Raw genomic sequence first — 20,773 nt, 5'->3', positions numbered from 1 at the left:
GGATGGACCGAAACAAAACCTTATAGTTTCCGGATCATGATCATCACTATTATCAAAACAAATTATAACTACCGTGTAATACTCTTTCTCTCACTCTTTATTGTCTAAATAAGGGTTCGTTTGTGAATACCCAATTTCATTTTTGGTCTGCTTTGATCCGTAGATTTAACTATTTCACTTCCACATCTTATTCTCCTTTTAACTTCGAAGGAAGCGACAAGTTGAATGGTTGTAAATACTCAAGAAGTTTTCGAATTGGTGAATTAGGTTTGACTATATTTTAATTTCACCACTCCATTTGCAAAATTATGTGGCCCTTTTTCCTCCTTTTTGTAAATTTCAACTTTTAAAGCTCTTATAATCATGTTTGTTACCTTACATATTTTGTAGCATTTGAAGTTATCTTTATCATTTTCTGAATGCAGGATTTTAGAGATCGAAATTTGATTTGGTGGAAATTTTAATCAAATGTCGATACTTCCAAAAGATGTTCTGATGAGATGACGCATGTTATCTGGGTTCATGAAATTTGATTGTAACATGTTCACAATGGTTCTGATTCTAACGGTCGTCAAGATGGACTCTTATGGTACAAAGATACCGGACACCATTTAATGGCGATTTCTCCATGACTGTAGTTCAAGCCAAAAATTTATTACAAGATCAAAGCCAACTTGAATTAGGATGTTTAAGATTACAATAATCAGACCCTTATGGTACGTTTTGTAGGAGTGTATGACAGACATGGAGGCCCTGAGACATCACGATTCATGTAAGTCAAAGTCAAAAACCCTAAAAAATTGAAGTTCATGTGCCCCCATTAAGTGAAAAATAAATTGATTTTCAGATTATTGTTACATCCTTACAGGTTTTAGTGCAATGGGTTCATCCAACATTCTCACAGTTTGTGTAGGACCTGTGCCCCTAATTCCTAACCTGGACATATCAGAAGAATTGGCTCTCCTAGTGGATGATGAGATGCGAGTTAACAAGAAATTAGAGTTGATGGAAACTTGAGAACCTTAATTTTGGTGTACTTTCTTCAAGTTTTTGCTACTCTTTCAAGAATTATGTTCTTAAATAGCTTCTATAATGTTGGTTAAAATTTCTAGGTTGCTTTTGGTTTATGGTTGATTTCCTTTATTGGTAGTTTGTTTAACTTTTTGACACTGATATCTACATTCCATCAACCATTATCTCCGTAGTATTTCTTAATATTATTTTGTACCAATTTAATCTTTGAATCAAAACCATGTTTATAATTACATTAAATTTTATAAAACAAAGAATATTAGTGAACAAGGTTCGATTGTGCCTCTCAGACACACCATTCATCTGCGGTGTCCTAGGTGGCATCAATTGTGAAACAATTCCACATTCCTTAAGATAGTCGTGGAACTCGATACTAAGACACTCACCACCTCGATCGGATCGGAGCATATTTATCTTCCTACCCATCTGATTCTCCACTTCTTGCTTAAACTATTTGAACTTTTCAAAAATTTCAGACTTATGCTTTATTAAGTAGATATATCCATATTTGCTATAATCATCGGTAAAAGTCACATAGAAGCAGTTTGCATCCCTTGTGGTGGATCTAAAGGGTCCACATATATCCGTATGTATGAGATCCAATAAACCCTCACCCATTTCACAAGTACCAGTGAAGGGTGACTTGGTCATCTTTCCAAGGAAACAAGATTTACACGTGTCATCGGACCTAAGGTCAAATGACTCCAAGACTCCATCCTTTTGGAGTTGTGCTATGCGTTTCTTCTTAACATGTCCAAGACGACAATGCCACAAGCATGCTTTGTTCAAACCATTGGACGAATCAATATGCAACACATTATTTCCTAAGTTGTCTACAACCATCATAGTTTAATATATACCATTACAAGACAATGCTTCAAAATGGAAATTACCATTCAAGAAAGCATTAATAGAACCAATTTCATTGTTAAACGAAAATCTAAAACCTTGTTTATACAAACCATGAAAAGAAATAATGTTTTGTGTCATTTCTGACGAGTAACAACAATTATTTAACTCTAAACCTAATCCACTACTAGACACTAAACAATAAACTCCAATCTTGGTGACAGACGACACTTTCCTATTCCCCATTATGTAATTTCATCTTCCCATGCTCCACTGTAAAGCCCCGTTTATTTATTAAATCAATAAATAAAATAATGAGCGAGTAGTAGCCCTAAAATAAATAATTATATATCAATGGATGGTCTCGAGGGGCTAATTGTCAAAAATTTAGAAGTGGAGGGCTGAAGGGTAAATTCTGAACCTTAATTGGAAAGAATTTGTCAAGCAAGGGGAGGTTTTGTTAATTATGGATTAGCTTTGTAAAGATTTTAGAAGATAGGGGCTATATTGTAAATCTCGGATCTGGTTTGTAAAGTATTTAGTTGGTGGGGGTTGAAAGGGGAAATATGGGATTTAATTTAAAGAGAACTTATGGGGAGGGACCAATTCTGTCATTATGGAAATAATGCTTATGGGGCTCGGGAGTATATAACCGTTGCCTACCCTAACCCTAAGGAGAACCTCTCCAGCAGCCATGGGAGAAGTCAGGCGCCATCACCTCCCTTCTGTTCGCTGTTCCGATCAACCAAAGACCGTCGAGACCATTGTTTCCGGTGACGTTGTGAGTGGCTTGGAGGGCCACCGAGACCGGAGATGTTTCCCCGACGAGTGCCGACGAACCCGAGGCATGCTGAAGAATCGATCGACTGCCTCCTAGCCTCCACCGTTCTCATTCTTCTTCTCCTTCTTCAACCGTTGCATGGACCGACTGCCGCCTACGCCGTCAGTGTAGCCGCAACCCGCCGCCATCTCGTGTTGCTGCCGCCGCCACCCGCCTCAGGAGGGTGTTGGGTTTATTAGTCCGAGCCAAAGGAAGTGTTTGTTGTGTATGGTGGTGTTCTGAATCTCGAACAAGGGCTTGATGTGCGTGTTGATCAACTGGAAACCAAAAGGGACCACCGCCACCACCGCGAGGTGGTGGCTTCCATCGTGAAGCAGCCTTTGCCGCCACCAGCAGGGTGGCTGGATGTTTGCAAACAGAAGTTTGGGTGGGTGTGTTTCTGTTTTCTTTGGTATGTTGTGTGTATAGTCCAGATCGGCCGGAAAAGCCGTTGCCATCTTCTACCACCACCGGCCACTATAGGATGGCTGTGTGTGTGTGTTTATGTTGTTTAGTGTTTGTGTTTATTTCGAGTTTTAGCATTGTATCATGTAATTGGAAAAGGAATAATGAGAAAGGAATTCGAAACCACCACCGTGAGGTGGTGGCTGCCGCCACCGGCTGCCGTGTCGGGTGGCGGTGTGATTTGATGGTGTTTGGACTTGTTTGGATGATTGGACAAAGGACTAAAACCCTAATGGGCCCAATGAAGCTTAATGGACTCTAATGGACCCTAATAAAACCTTAATGGGCTTAATGATATTCTAGTGGGCTTAATAGGCCCAATAAAGCCCTAATTGATTTAAAAGCCCAACAAATTAATTAATGGACTAGTATTGGGTTGGAAACCCTAATTAGGGGGAATTAATCGGGACACACGGGAATTATTTAATAACTGGAGATATTAAATAATAATCATTGGCAAAGACTAATCTAAGCAATATGGGACTTAATGGATTAAGTCCTTAATGGATTAAGTGCTTAATGGGTTAAATAGGAAACTTAAACCTAATCATCATTTTATGTGAAACCCTAATTTCATTTGGGTTTATGGTTGGGCCTTTCTGTTGGGCCTTAATGATTGGGATATCAAATGGGCTATCCAAGATCAAGCAAATGGTCTAGAGCAATTTAATGGGCCTAGGGTAAGGCCCAAGTAAGGGGCTTGGGCCCAATTTAGAAAATTGGGCCATAAATGGGCCATAGTTTGGGCCTTAATGAGTATATGATGTTGGGCCTCAGAATGAGACCATGTATAGGCCTAGGCCCAATTTGGAAAATTAGGCCATGTGTTTGGCTTTGATTCCTAATTGACTTTGGGCCTACGGATTGGGCCTTGGGCTTGAATAAGCCAAGCGAGGGGTAATGTAGTAATTACCCAAAGAATGTATGTATGGTTATGTATTGGGACCCAATTATTAATTGGGTGATGTTTTGATATTGACAGATCGGGAATCTATCATCCAGCAGCTGGGGTTGAGTCTGTGGGACTCCAGCAGTGTGGGATTGTGTCTACGGGACTTCAGCAGTGTGAGGTGAGTTACCTTCCAGTAGAGGTGGGTCTACAGCCACAATGCCGGCCCACCAGTAGGAATTGTTGTTAGATAATTGTCTTTGTGACAATTGTCTATGTTTGCTACTACCTGTTATGTGTATGTGCTAGCATGATATGATGTTATGTGATAGTGGTAGTAGGGGGTGAAATAGTCCCCGGTTACCGGTCGATAGGGCCGAAGGGGTAGATTAGTACCCAACTATGCTAGACAGATTATGATATATGTGATATGATATTATGTGGTAGTAGTAGGGGGTGAAATAGTCCCCACTTACCGGTCGACAGGACCGAAGGGGTAGGCCAGCACCCAGATATGCTAGGCAGTATATGATTTATGTGTTTATGTTATGCTTTTATATGGTAGTGTTAGGGGGTGAAATAGTCCCCGGTTACCGGTTGAAAGATACCGAAGGGGATGCCAGCACCCAGATATGTTGGGCAGTATCCGGTCGAGAGGACTGAAGGGGAGCCCAGCACCCAGGTATGCTAGGCAGTATCCGGTCGAGAGGACCGAAGGGGAGCCTAGCACCCAGGTATGCTAGGCAGTATCCGGTCGAGAGGACCGAAGGGGAGGCTAGCACCCAGATATGCTAGACAGTATCCGGTCGAGAGGACCGAAAGGGTAGGTCGGGCACCCAGATATGCCTGACACTATATGTATGTTATATGATTGTGTGGTATGTGGTATGATGGGGGAACTCACTAAGCTTCGTGCTTATGGTTTTCAGTTTTGGTTTCAGGTACTTCGTGTTTAAAGGAAAGGAGTCGGCTTGATCGCAGCGCATCACACTATGGTTTTGCGCACATGAGATCTTTGGGATTACACTCTGATATTATTTTATGATAACATATTTGATTATTTCTACTTTGGTTTTGACATGACATGATATTACGGATGTTTTATTACACTGTTGGTTTATAATGACGTATTTAAAAATGAAATTTTTGGCCTGTATTTTTGGGATGTTATAAGTTGGTATCAGAGCCTTGGTTTGAGGGATTCGGACATACTCTCGGGTGTGTCTGAACTCAAACTAAGGGATTGGTATGAAAATTTTCAAAAGTAAAACCGTTTTATAAAAAGGAGTTTAAAAAAAAAGAATCTGAAAAGAGAAAAGAATTTTGAGAAGAACAAAGTGTGTGATGCGTGCAATCAACCCAGCTCAAGTAAGTTTTCCCGAAGATACCCATACATGTTGATATTTTAGGATATGATATGATTATGAGAACTGCATGCAAGATTAGGGTTAAGGATCTAGAAGGATGCCTTATATGCCTATTGTATGTGCTTGTAAACTTGCATGCTAGTACTGATCAGTCAGTGATAGGATAGCCTGTTTAGGTTATGCCTGATTGTATGAGCCTTTGAATTGCATGTACAGATTCATGATTAGAGGATAGAATGATCTGATTGGAATATGATGGTTAGATTTTCCATTATCTGAATGATGCTTGCTCTGTGCTTTTTGGGACTCTTAGTAATTTGAGTTAACTATTAAGTGCATATGCTAGGTCACTTGGAACACAGACCGGATAATCTCAAAGTGAGAGACTCGAACCTATTGCGCAGCTCTTGTCTGAGTCCAACCGCTCTAGGGATGGGTCTTTTACTCGAAGGATTATCCGCTCTCTGTTGCATGTGGCTATATTCATGAGGTAGCTAGTTGACATTACTGGGAATCTTTCAGCAGTTGAGGACTGGGTGAGTTCGGGAACCTAAGGAAGCCTAGGATATATTTCAGTGAGTTAGTAGTGAGGTTTAGTTAGGCTTGGGTGTACCAGTTTGAGGAAGTGACTTAGAGGATTCGTGAGGATTGCTGAGGAAAGTATGGATAGGTGTGGAAGGTAGTATTGGGCCCGTACTACCGAAAGCACAGGATCCATACTCGAATCAGTGAGAGTCTTGGAGAATCTAAGAAGCTTCAGGGAAGAGTGTGTGACCCAGTTTGGCGACAGAGGATGTTCCAGTTGTTGCAGCTTAGCTATTGGCAAGCGAGATAGTGAGCGTGACAGGGTGTCAGACCCTGAAGGATATGATTTCCAAGAGGTTGTAGATGCGTGATCGATTTGGAGCACTTTGAGAAGAGAGGTGCGTGCCAGGTGCGTATAGTAGAGGGTCCCGGGAAGAGACCCATGACTCCTGAACATCAGGTGAAAGGCCAGCAGGGCCGGAGTTAGTGCAGCGCGTACGAGGAAGTACACAAGGGAGTTTGTCACTCCAGGGGTTTAAGTTGCTACAGGGTAGCAGGATTGGTCATATCAGCTGAAGGCGACCAATATTTCTCCAGATGTTGCGGGTGTGTCATCTTATTAGAGTGATATTGGGAACACGTATCGCTTTGGGATTGCGAGTGAGTTTGGATAAGTCGGATCTCGGGTCGGGTTCTGGTAGTGTTTGAGTTATCAAGGATCATATATGCCATCCTGCATGCCGAAAGGTCCTTGATGAACCCACAGAGGGACACATCTTGCGGAATGCGTCTCGCGTGTACCGTTATCATTTCGGATCTTTGTCGAGATCTGTACATGAGTATTGTTTGGAAGATCCTTGGTCAGGGTTAGAGTGATAGTTCTCCAGTGAAGTCAGCGTTCAGAGTTTCTATCATTGTTCATGTATGGTCGGTAATTGTCTATGGATGAACTTTGGAGTTCAAGGCACTACCGTTGCTAGGACAGAGCTGGTGACATGAAAAGGATAATGTTAGTCGCGGGTGTTAGATGCAAAATTGGTTGGTCATAGCATGTTCAAGAAAATTGTATTTTTCTCATGGGCTGTGTTCGGTCAGAGTTCAGTGGAACTGCAAGATTGGAAATGAGAACGAGGATTCATCAGCCAGAGTGAAGATTAAGGTCTTTAGTGGTCAGACTGGGAGATGAATTGAGGTGTCAGAATGGAACAAATTTCAAGAGTACTCTTCAAGATTTCAGAGGATGGGCGATCTTCAGGTTTAATCGGTGATTAAACGCTAGCATTGGTAAGCACATTTTGTCATCAGTGGGATATTAGAAAGCGAGACGGATTGGGAATCCTTCAATTCTCACATGCCGTGAAGACTTAGTCGAATCTAAGTGGGGGAGAGACTTTTTATAAGGTTCTCCAAATGTGAGTTCTGGTTGCGCGGGGTGCAATCTCTTGGCCACCTTGTCAACTAGAAGGGTATTCTAGTTGATCCGGCCAAGATAGAGGCTGTGATGCAGTGGGAGATTCCGAGGTCTCCATCTTAGATTCGGAGCCCGCTGGGTCTAGCGAGTTATTATCGGAGATTTATATGGGATTTCTGCGAGATTGTGGTTCCTTTGACCCAACTGACCAAGAAGTCGGAGACCTTTCGTTGGGGGCCTGAGCAGCAGGCAGCCTTCGAAACTCTCAGATAGCGGTTGTGCGAGGCACCGATTCTCACCCTGCCAGAGGGTGTAGATGATTTTGTGGTTTACGGTGATGCTTTGATCATGAGCGTGGGTGTGGTACTGATACAATGGGGTCACATGATAACAGGTTTCGGGAACCAGATTTGAGTTCCGGTTAGGACTCAAGTTCAGTTGTGTGTTAGGTCGAGTGTGTGTTCGACCTAGTATGGAAGGTGTTGTAAGACTATGGGGGGTAGCCGTAGCATTCACTAGCAGTCAGATAGTTTGGGAAGTGTTGTAAGACTATGGGGGTAGCTGTAGCATTCACTAGGAGTCAGATAGTTTGGGAAGTGTTGTAAGACTACGGGGGTAGCCGTAGCATTCACTAGCAGTCAGATAGTTTGGGAAGTGTTGTAAGACTACGGGGGTAGCCGTAGCATTCACTAGTGGTCATTTAGTATGAAAAGTGTTGTAAGACTACGGGGGTAGCCGTAGCATTCACTGGTAGTCAGATGGTATGGAAAGTGTTGTAAGACTGCGGGGGTAGCCGTAGCATTCACTAGCAGTCAGATAATGATAGAGTGTTGTGAGACTGCGGGTGTAGCCGCAACATTCACTAGGTTAGTAGGTAGTGTGAGCGTGTTGTTGGAACACGAAAGGAATAGTAATACCCACCAGTTCGGGTGAGGCAGTGAGGATATGGAAATCTCCATATTGGACTTCGGTATTACCCAGAAGGATTAGATCTGGTTGAGCCAGTGATAAGACTGTAGGAACGCCACTACAGTTATGAGATCAGGGAAGTAATGGACTGCGTAAGGGTGTTGGTGATGTAAGGCTACCATTGGTTAGGTAGCGATCACTTTTAGTCTTGGATTTGATGATGTCAGGATCTGACGCATGGACCCGATCGGTTATATCAGAGAGTAGTAGAGTCGCAGTGGCATGATAACTAGTGGAAACTAGTTCCAGAGAAGGATTTCGCTCAGAAGTCGTGTGAGGCGAATAAGTAGGGAGTCCTTTGGCTCTGCAGTCGGGTGGAAACCCAGTATTTCAGAGGATTGGCAAGTGAGTTAAGACCCAGGAGGTCTTGGTAGCTTTTGGTAAGCAACTATGTAGCAGCGTATACTGCTTCAGGTGGTTCAGTGTTCGAGCAATTTCAACATTTGGGCAGCGATAGTATGTGTGTTTTAGCTGCATATGCGCACGAAATAGCTGGTTTATTGGGGAGTAACAAGTCACCCACATTGGGATTAGCTGAGACTTAGCCGAGAATAAGGGATCTGCAGAGGTAATTGGGTTTGTCACCTAGGTTTATGGCGGGGACCACATGCTATCAGAAGTTAAGTAGTCAGTTGAGGGATGAACATACTAGATTCATCGATAATGATTAAGTATGAGTGGTCTATCAGGGATTCAAACCATCTCGAGATAGCATATTTCGGATAGATTACATGTGGTCTTGTTGCAAGGAATTGGTTCACCTACATATTGTAGGGCTTTGCGAAGATTGGTCACGGTTACCCTGGGAGGGCTAGGGTTTGCCCAAGAAGATGACTATGTTACTAGAGTGGCTTGGTATGTAAGGATTGGTAAGGAATGATTTCGAGGACAAAATCTAATTTAAGTGGGGGAGAGTTGTAAATCCCCGTTTATTTATTTAATCAACAAATAAAATAATGAGCGAGTAGTAGCCCTAAAATAAATAATTATATATCAATGGATTGTCTCGAGGGGCTAATTGTCAAAAATTTAGAAGTGGAGGGCTGAAGGGTAAATTCTGAACCTTAATTGGAAAGAATTTGTCAAGCAAGGGGAGGTTTTGTTAATTATGGATTAGCTTTGTAAAGATTTTAGAAGATAGGGGCTATATTGTAAATCTCGGATCTGGTTTGTAAAGTATTTAGTTGGTGGGGGTTGAAAGTGGAAATATGGGATTTAATTTAAAGAGAACTTATGGGGAGGGACCAATTCTGTCATTATGGAAATAATGCTTATGGGGCTCGGGAGTATATAACCGTTGCCTACCCTAACCCTAAGGAGAACCTCTCCAGCAGCCATGGGAGAAGTCAGGCGCCATCACCTCCCTTCTGTTCGCTGTTCCGATCAACCAAAGACCGTCGAGACCATTGTTTCCGGTGACGCTGTGAGTGGCTTGGAGGGCCACCGAGACCGGAGATGTTTCCCCGACGAGTGCCGACGAACCCGAGGCATGCTGAAGAATCGATCGACTGCCTCCTAGCCTCCACCGTTCTCATTCTTCTTCTCCTTCTTCAACCGCCGCATGGACCGACTGCCGCCTACGCCGTCAGTGTAGCCGCAACCCACCGCCGTCTCGTGTTGCTGCCGCCGCCACCCGCCTCAGGAGGGTGTTGGGTTTATTAGTCCGAGCCAAAGGAAGTGTTTGTTGTGTATGGTGGTGTTCTGAATCTCAAACAAGGGCTTGATGTGCGTGTTGATCAACTGGAAACCAAAAGGGACCACCGCCACCACCGCGAGGTGGTGGCTTCCATCGTGAAGCAGCCTTTGCCGCCACCAGCAGGGTGGCTGGATGTTTGCAAACAGAAGTTTGGGTGGGTGTGTTTCTGTTTTCTTTGGTATGTTGTGTGTATAGTCCAGATCGGCCGGAAAAGCCGTTGCCATCTTCTACCACCACCGGCCACTATAGGATGGCTGTGTGTGTGTGTTTATGTTGTTTAGTGTTTGTGTTTATTTCGAGTTTTAGCATTGTATCATGTAATTGGAAAAGGAATAATGAGAAAGGAATTCGAAACCACCACCGTGAGGTGGTGGCTGCCGCCACCGGCTGCCGTGTCGGGTGGCGGTGTGATTTGATGGTGTTTGGACTTGTTTGGATGATTGGACAAAGGACTAAAACCCTAATGGGCCCAATGAAGCTTAATGGACTCTAATGGACCCTAATAAAACCTTAATGGGCTTAATGATATTATAGTGGGCTTAATAGGCCCAATAAAGCCCTAATTGATTTAAAAGCCCAACAAATTAATTAATGGACTAGTATTGGGTTGGAAACCCTAATTAGGCGGAATTAATCGTGACACACGGGAATTATTTAATAACTGGAGATATTAAATAATAATCATTGGCAAAGACTAATCTAAGCAATATGGGACTTAATGGATTAAGTCCTTAATGGATTAAGTGCTTAATGGGTTAAGTAGGAAACTTAACCCTAATCATCATTTTATGTGAAACCCTAATTTCATTTGGGTTTATGGTTGGGCCTTTCTGTTGGGCCTTAATGATTGGGATATCAAATGGGCTATCCAAGATCAAGCAAATGGTCTAGAGCAATTTAATGGGCCTAGGGTAAGGCCCAAGTAAGGGGCTTGGGCCCAATTTAGAAAATTGGGCCATAGATGGGCCATAGTTTGGGCCTTAATGAGTATATGATGTTGGGCCTCAGAATGAGACCATGTATAGGCCTAGACCCAATTTGGAAAATTAGGCCATGTGTTTGGCTTTGATTCCTAATTGACTTTGTGTGACAACCCGAAATTTCCATTCTGTACAAACTATATCACTTCAATAGAAGTTATAGCAGTCACAGGTAACTTTCAGACTTTTCGCGTAAGTTTGAGTAATTTAGGGTTTACACTTCAGGAAATATCAGGAGAGTGGGTGCACTAGGGTTTGGTGCAACACTGTTATTCCAACACCCTATTATATTAGAGATCATTTCAGGAACAAAAATATTTTATGCCAAAAATATCTCAGGACTATAAATAGAATTCTGAACCAAATTCATTCATTATTCACATTTCCAACTAGAGAAAAGCCATTTTCTCTCTCACGGATCTTCGGGTTTTTATACCAAAACGTGAGTAACTCTTTCTAGTAGTGTTAGAAAGCTTTATATGTAGTTATAACATGATTTAGAAGGCTAAATCACTAGATTTAGGAGTTTACTCCCCAAGGTGTTCTTGGGCGGTAAACTCCCGAAACGAAGCCTAGCCCGACCCTTGTGTTATGCTACTTCCTTAGACTCATTTATATGTGTGTTAGGGACATGAAATCAAGCAAGAACCACCCAAGTTTGGGAGTTCACGGCCCAAGAGTTTCTTAGGCCGTAAACTCCAAATTCAAGCATCAAATGGTGCTTTTATGGCACCTAAAGCCTTGGGCTTTTACCTAGACTTGTTCCCAATAAATCAAGGGCCTTAAACACATAAGAATCACCTTTCAAATTGAGTTTACGGCCATGACATGGTTCATGGGCCGTAAACTCCTTAAAAGGGCACCAAAGTGTGCCTAATGCCTTCACATGCTTTAGATAAAAGTCTAGAACCTATCCTTCATATGCAAGAGGCTTGAAAACAACAAAAACACCATTCCAAGGGAGTTTACGGCCATAAACTCCAAAGGAAATGGCCTTGGGGCCGTAAACTCCTCTAGGGAGTGTTTCTATGCCTTAAACCCTTCCAAGAATTTAACCACCAAGTTGGAATAATTCTAGGAATCATTTGGAACTTTAAAACACACAAAACACCCATGGTTGGGAGTTTACGGCCGTAAACTCAAGAGTTTACAACCGTAAACTCCATGTGTGTTGGTATATGAGGAGTAAACTCATATATGGGGTCCTTTGGAACCCTAAACACAAGTGCCTTGTCCCACAATAGCTTAGATGCAATCCTTAGGGCTTAAAACACTTATATAAAGTGTTTATTATGTCTAGGATGTCTTAACATTATCAATTAGTAATTTGAGACTAATTGAGTGCATATATGTGTGATTATATGTTCATTAGGATCGTAGTGTGTGTATAAGTCCTCGCTTGACACCTAGCAATCCTATATCGTTCAGTTCATCCCAATCACCAACTACAGGTGAGTTCATACCCCTTAATCAATGTCTTAAATGATTTTAAATGCTTTAATGGGGGGGGGGGAATACAAGTAGAAAACAGTATGTTATTAAATCAATCTTATGTATTTTATAACTGTGTTTTCACTCAGTAGATTTCACATATTTCAAAAGGTGTCACATGAAATGGTTTTCTATCTTAAAATACTTTGATAACAAAAGTATTAGTTTTGAAATGTTTATTAAAATGACATCAAGTCACTCTTAATTATTTTTCAAAACTCCTAGATATCTTGCAAAACCATTATTTTACCTTCTTGAATCAAACTATACTTATGCTCATATGTTCATTTATATGTTAGAGATTATAGTTTTCATCCTTCGTTCAGTTTCCCACACCCTGGTGTATCGAGGGTGCATAAATCTACTTGAACAACCACTTACTTTCCAGTTAATTATCATAGGGATAGTTAGAAGAAACAAAACATTATTCCTATTACAAGGAATCACATAAGAGTCAGTTCATTCATGAGTCTATACCAGTACATTACCTGATACATGAGTACATTTACAGTTGATTACATGATACCTGAGTACGTTTACATATACTTACATGATACATGATCACGCTTACATGAAAACATTACATGAATACTATACAGGAACACTGTTACTTAGGTGCATTATCCTGTATTTACTTACCTGGATACTTGTACTTAGAACTACGAGGATGATTTATTAGTACTTACTGTGTAAATTATCTTTCCTATCCCGGTTCAATGGGATAATTCGGCGGGACTTACCATTCCGAACCCCACTGATTAGCACCAGTGGTCGATGAATGTCTACGGATGTTTAAGGTTGTTACTTACTTAGTAGTCAGTGACGGGACTAACCATCCCTCTGTCCAACTGTTGCAACAGTGGATGAGATGTGAATCTTCGGAGGATCATTAGGTTAACGATCGATATTAGGAGATCGATGTCGGGACTAACCCTCCCTCCACCCTGCTGCCGCTACAGAGGATGAGGGGACACTCTTCGGATGTCCATAGGGTCTATCTTTCACTTCGGCGATGTCGTGTTTGTCCTGGTAACCCGAGACAATAACACTTACATGATTATATTTTCCTGTTTACTTTATTTTGTGATACTTTCACATAAACGAGGAGTTAGACTAAGTACTCTAGTACTAGTCAATGGAAAGGAAAAGCTATCATATTACTAACAAAACATTCGGGTCTTGGTAGAAGACTACACTTCATACTTATAGAACATTCGGGTCTTGGTAGAAGACTACATAGTCATAACAAAACATTCGGGTCTTGGTAGAAGACTACACTTCATACTTATAGAACATTCGGGTCTTGGTAGAAGACTACATAGTCATAACAAAACATTCGGGTCTTGGTAGAAGACTACACTTCATACTTATAGAACATTCAGGTCTTGGTAGAAGACTACATAGTCATAACAAAACATTCGGGTCTTGGTAGAAGACTACACTTCATACTTATAGAACATTCGGGTCTTGGTAGAAGACTACATAGTCATAACAAAACATTCGGGTCTTGGTAGAAGACTACACTTCATACTTATAGAAAATAAGGGATTTTCTAGGGTTTTTCATACTTACATCAACATTTTCATTTAAAGGTTTACATGGCCTTCATGATAGATTTTCATAAGCAAGACAATGACACTTAAATACTTATGAATTCACCAGCTTTAAAGCTGATACTCTCTTTCAAAATAACTTGTATTCTCAGGTCAACAATAGACAGGTACGATGGCCAGGTTTTGAGAAGACGGAGCAGACAAGACTCATCTTTTATTTTGATTGTATATTTTTGGTGTCTTACTACAATGAAAGAACACACATGTATTAAAACTCTACTTGTAATGCAATGGATGATGTTGTTGCTTGTTTATTATATTACATTGTTGTGATACTATACATGACGTCCTCCACCCCTGAACGTTTCCGCTGTTTGTGGTTTTGGGGTGTGACACTTTGGGCCTACGGATTGGGCCTTGGGCTTGAATAATCCAAGCGAGGGGTAATGTAGTAATTACCCAAAGAATGTATGTATGGTTATGTATTGGGACCCAATTATTAATTGGGTGATGTTTTGATATTGACAGATCGGAAATCTGTCATCCAGCAGTTGGGGTTGAGTCTGTGGGACTTAAGCAGTGTGGGATTGTGTCTACGGGACTTCAGCAGTGTGAGGTGAGTTACCTTCCAGTAGAGGTAGGTCTACGGCCACAATGCCGGCCCACCAGTAGGAGTTGTTGTTAGATGATTGTCTTTGTGACAATTGTCTATGTTTGCTACTACCTGTTATGTGTATGTGCTAGCATGATATGATGTTATGTGATAGTGGTAGTAGGGGGTGAAATAGTCCCCGGTTACCGGTCGATAGAGCCGAAGGGGTAGATTAGTACCCAACTATGCTAGACAGATTATGATATATGTGATATGATATTATGTGGTAGTAGTAGGGGTGAAATAGTCCCCACTTACCGGTCGACAGGACCGAAGGGGTAGGCCAGCACCCATATATGCTAGGCAGTATATGACTTATGTGTTTATGTTATGCTTTTATGTGGTAGTGTTAGGGGTGAAATAGTCCCCGGTTACCGGTTGAAAGATACCGAAGGGGAGGCCAACACCCATATATGCTGGGCAGTATCCGGTCGAGAGGACCGAAGGGGAGCCCAGCACCCAGGTATGCTAGGCAGTATCCGGTCGAGAGGACCGAAGGGGAGCCCAGCACCCAGGTATGCTAGGCAGTATCCGGTCGAGAGGACCGAAGGGGAGGCTAGCACCCAGATATGCTAGACAGTATCCGGTCGAGAGGACCGAAAGGGTAGGTCGGGCACCCAGATATGTCTGACGGTATATGTATGTTATATGATTGTGTGGTATGTGGTATGATGGGGGAACTCACTAAGCTTCGTGCTTATGGTTTTCAGTTTTGGTTTCAGGTACTTCGTGTTTAAAGGAAAGGAGTCGGCTTGATCGCAGCGCATCACACTATGGTTTTGCGCACATGAGATCTTTGGGATTACACTCTGATATTATTTTATGATAACATATTTGATTATTTCTACTTTGGTTTTGACATGACATGATATTACGGATGTTTTATTACACTGTTGGTTTATAATGACGTATTTAAAAATGAAATTTTTGGCCTGTATTTTTGGGATGTTACATCCACATCCCTACTTCTTCTTAGACCCTGCAAATCGTGAAAACCACATCCTGTATCAAGGACCCAAGAAATAGCATGTGATGAGTTATTAGATTGAATAGTGTAAATTCCTGCGAAGGTGGGATTTATCTTCCCATCCTTGATGTCTTGCAGATACTTCGGGTAGCTTCGTTTCCAATGCCCTTTGTTGTGACAGTAGAAGCACTCTGCATCCTTCATATTGGAAGAGGGAGTATCAGAACCACCTTTGGTCCCACTAGAAGAGGATCCATCATGGGACTTTCCCTTGTGGATCTTAGAAGGATCCTTCCTCTTCTTCCCTTTCCCTTGTCCAATTGCCAAGACAAAGGCAGCAGTAGTAGGATTTGATGCAACAGACTTGCCTTTCAAACTACTCTTAGCAGTTCTTAGTATGCCTTAGAGCTTGCTTAGAGTGACTTCCTCCTTGTTCATATGATAAGTCATTCTGAACTGATCATAACAATAAGGCAAGGAGTGTAAGATGATGTCAATATCCAAATCTTCGTCGAAGTTGACATTCAACTTCAGCAAGCGGTCCATAACTCTCTGTATATTTTGCAAGTGGGCGGTGATGGACTCTCTATCCTTCATCTTTATTGTTATCATGGCAACAATGATATCGTACCTTTTTTGTCGAGCACTTTGATGGTACCTTTCCATCAAATCTTGGTGCATCTCGAAAGGATAGTAGTCCTCGTAGGACTTTTGGAGTTCAGTAGTCATGGTAGCAAGCATGATACACGACACTTGTCGCATCTTTCTCATGAGCCTTATATTCTTTGATTTCTTCAGGAGTAGCAGTGTTTTCGTTGACCTCCTTCAACTCTTTTTTGAGGACATACTCCTTGTCCTCGTAGCGGATGACCATGCAAATGTTGCGAATCCAATTGTTAAAATTGGATCCATCAAAGATCACCCTCTCACACAAGTTCATGAGTGAGAAGGAGCCAGAAGCGTTGGAGTTAGCAACGTCGTTTGAAGTCGACATCTGAAAAAGAAAATAGACAAAGTTTAGTTTAGATAAGAATCCTTAATATAACACCCAAATGAAATATTAAGGATAGGACACAACACAATATTTCACAATTCGGAAGAGGGATGCCGTAATCCAATTGTAAAATATTTGAAGGTAGGTAAATGACGTTTACCAATTTCCACCATGGAAAATGAAAAAGAATATTAAGTTTGAAATGAATTGAAATTCCTAGATTCTTTTGAGATTCATTGAATTTTTTAATAGCATGTTTCAATCTCGATTATGCCCTTCAAGTTTGTGATACCGAGGATCACAAACAAGGTTTGAATAGCCATGCAAATGTGTTTGGTACTCTCGATGTCATTTATCACTTAATCAATGTGTCGGTTAGCCACATACACTCCATCGATCTATGTTAAACATCGAGCTACCTTTGCCACCCTTTGATAGTCCGAAATTAGTGTTTCGGTTAGCCACGCACGCTTCACTAACGACTTGGCAAGGTGCAAAGTGCAATTTCATGGAATAACATCATTTTCATATTTTCCCTAAAGTAACTAAGATTGAGAATTTGTGAAAAACATTTAGTTACTTTATAAATCATTATACTTATTAATGAGGAATTAGTTTGTCCTATCCTACCCGTTCGGCTAACGACTCTTCACCAATTAAGGAAGTGGTGGGTGAGAGTGGACAGCCATTCAACCACCATTTTATAGACAGTTTCCTTATACACCCTTATAGATCGGGTTCATGAATGAGGCCTACTAACGATAAGACTGACTCGTCTTATACATATATATAATTATTAATATTTTAATAATATAATAGTATAAGGGTAAATTTTTAAAATTTTAATCAAAATTTAAACTATAACCTTTTAATCAAAATCTAAATTCAAAATTAAATTTTTCAAAATTAAAACCTTTTAATACTAACGGTAAGATTGACTCGTCTTAAATATTTCAAACTTAAAACCTTTTAATCAAAATTTAAATTCCAAAGCTTGAAGGCAAGTTTTGAAACTTTTCAAAACCCTCTAGATCAAATTAATATATAATTTAATTAATCAAATAATTTGTCATTATCTAAATTTGACCTACTTTAATTTATGGCAAGATAATTCACATCAAATAATATAAATAATTAAATTTATCATATAAACCAATAATTATCTTATAGTTTGACAATTATCTTCTAGCTAATTGGATGAGGATAAGCATTACCATATAATAAAATTCAAATTTTATCAGTCATAAACGTTTTTGGTAATTATCCTAATCCAATTTTGGTCAAAATCCCGAAAAATCTGCCAATAGACGAGCCGACTCGCCAAGTTAAACTTTGGACTTGTCGAGTAGCCCTGACTCGTCGAGTTCATCAGAGGACTCGACGAGTTCATCAGCATATTGCAAAATTTTGACTTTTTCAGCTAAGAACAGTTAAGCAATGCATCATATACAACATAAAAATGACATAGGCTCTGATGCCACTGATGGATTTTGAGCATTACATCAATCTTATGGTGCACATGCAACCCTAAAGCTTTGGATCTAGGTTTTCTTTAATTGTACATGCAATAATAATTATCCAAAGTTATAACCCTATGCTAGCATGCTATTTTCAAAATTAATACCTAATACAAAGTTAGATGATTACCTTTCTTGTAGCTTGCTTGATCTTCAACCTTTGAGAACTTAGCACCTCAAATGTGATGCCTCTAACAGATCAAAAACACCAAGAGCAAGTTGGAGGAATATGAGAAAGAGGCTAGGGATCACCAAAAATCGGTTGGTACGCTTCTTACGGTTCAAGTGCCGATTTTAGGAGTCCTATGGGGTCTTTATATAGCTGAGTTGTTAGGGTTTCAGTCAAAACCCTAATCTGATTGTTTAAGCCCTAAACAGACCACAAGATCCTTCCAGAAGGCCCTTATAGACGATTTCTATATGGGCTTCCACATAAATTTTGTCCACGTCCTTCTATTAGGAGTCCATAGCCCATATTGCAACTATCTTATAATTACAATATCAGTCCCCTTAATTTAATTAATCTCTTTTGATCACTAAATTAATTTTTGACCAATATTAATTAAATAATATGATTTCTCAATTAATATATTATTCTTATAATATATTAATAAATCACAATTAACCTCTTTCTCCATAATTCATCCAGTCAAGTTGCTATGGTGAAGGCAATCCAAAAGAACCATGCTACTATCGGGTCAAGTACATACCAATTATCGTTATGGGCTTAGACACCTAATCCAATAGTATTATCCACTAATTTACACGAATCATGAAAGCCGCATGGTATTACTTTAACCCATGCTATGGAGAAAGTTATTGTGTATGTACATATCTAGATGTACTTTGGTGCTATATGACATCATCTAATACTCTCTTACATCATACATTACCTTTTTATATGTTTTATTTAACATTATAAATTTCCATTTTGCATTCATATATAATAATGGTGAGGGTAATTCTGGTGGAATTGAATGTTGAATTTAAATTATGTCGGAATGGAACCTCGAATTCCGATTATGTGGGAATTGAATTTCGATATTTCCTCTGTGATTTGTGTATTTTCTACAATTCTTGGTTATGAGTTCTGGTGCAATTCACAAGTCTGTAAATTTGTACAAAGGACTTTGGCTTTTTCTTTTTCATTTGGTAATGAATTATTCTTTCAGAATGACTTGAAGAAAGAATCAATGATTGATTATACAAGAGAGAGACTTGGAATTGAGTTAAATAACAAGTTACATTGAAGAAGATTAAGTGTAAACAACTCGATTATTTAGACCATTAAAGAAGATTAAATGTATTTGTTCAATAATTGTATATTTGAGAATGCTATTCTTAAGAATTTTATTCATTTTGGTGACATTCTGTTAGAATATCTACAATTATATTAAAATATATCAGTCAGTAAGAATATTTATGAATTTGTATTTCAGTTTGGATGTGTACGAATATATTAGAATGTTGTTATTATTCAATTTCAGGTTCAAGAATTTTATTATTCTTCATTAATATTCTAATAGAATAACATTCTAAAAAAAACAATATCATAGAACATCATTCTATCAGAATAACATTTTGACATAATTAAAATTGATTTAATTAAAAAATCAGAATTCAAAATTTAGATAATAAAAAATCCCTTAAAATTTGAAATTTTCATCTTTAAAATAGTGTTTCCTAATTTGAAAGTAATGGAAATGTACATTTTACACTTCTTTTAATTAAATGGATTTATTTTGTTTTATTTTTAAATTTAATAATATGGATAAATGTCTTTCTTAAAAATAACTAAAATGATTGGTCCACAATCATTCCTACATTCACACAATAATTAGTTACAATATAATAACCTAAGAATATATATATATATATATATATATATATATATATATATATATATATGTATAGTAATAGAGAAAAAAGATATTATAATTACGAAGAAATAGGAAAAGTGTTTTTGTGGAAAACAATGTTAAATTTTAATTATGTCTACCTAAAATGTCATCATTAGAGGATGATAAGTGAAAAGGGGTATTAATATTAGGAAAAAATTGCAAAAATAGTCCCTATAGGTTGGCAAAATTTTGTGTTTTTGGTCTAAAAAGTTTTGGTGGTGCATCACTGGTCCAATTTTAGATACCTTGTGCGATTTTGATCCCTATGATTGATATTTTCGTGTGTTTTTGGTCCATACCCAATCTAAAATGACAAATATACCCTTATACAATTCTTTTTATTTTCATTTAATTATTTTCTTATTATTTTAATTAAAAAAATACCCTACCTCTCTCTCTATCTCTAACAATATGTGTATTCATGCTCTGAGTACTTGGTCTTACTTATTCCCGTGCCTTTGGGGTTATAAAGGGACTATTATTGTTTTCACACAACCAAAAAGCATCAGAAGACAATGATGAACTTCAAAGTATATATATTCACGCTCAAGTCAAATACAAAGATGTTCAAATCCGATAAAACCATCAAAGAACTTGAAGAATGCACAATCAAGATAAACATGAAGAAAAGATCAAGTTGAAGACACTGTGTGAAAAAATATGTGACCCCTGAATAGTGGGACTTTGGCAATGAG

Source organism: Lactuca sativa, chromosome 1 (genome assembly GCF_002870075.4).
Source record: "Lactuca sativa cultivar Salinas chromosome 1, Lsat_Salinas_v11, whole genome shotgun sequence".
NCBI lineage: Eukaryota > Viridiplantae > Streptophyta > Magnoliopsida > Asterales > Asteraceae > Lactuca > Lactuca sativa.
Note: the sequence above shows the minus strand (reverse complement) of the source record.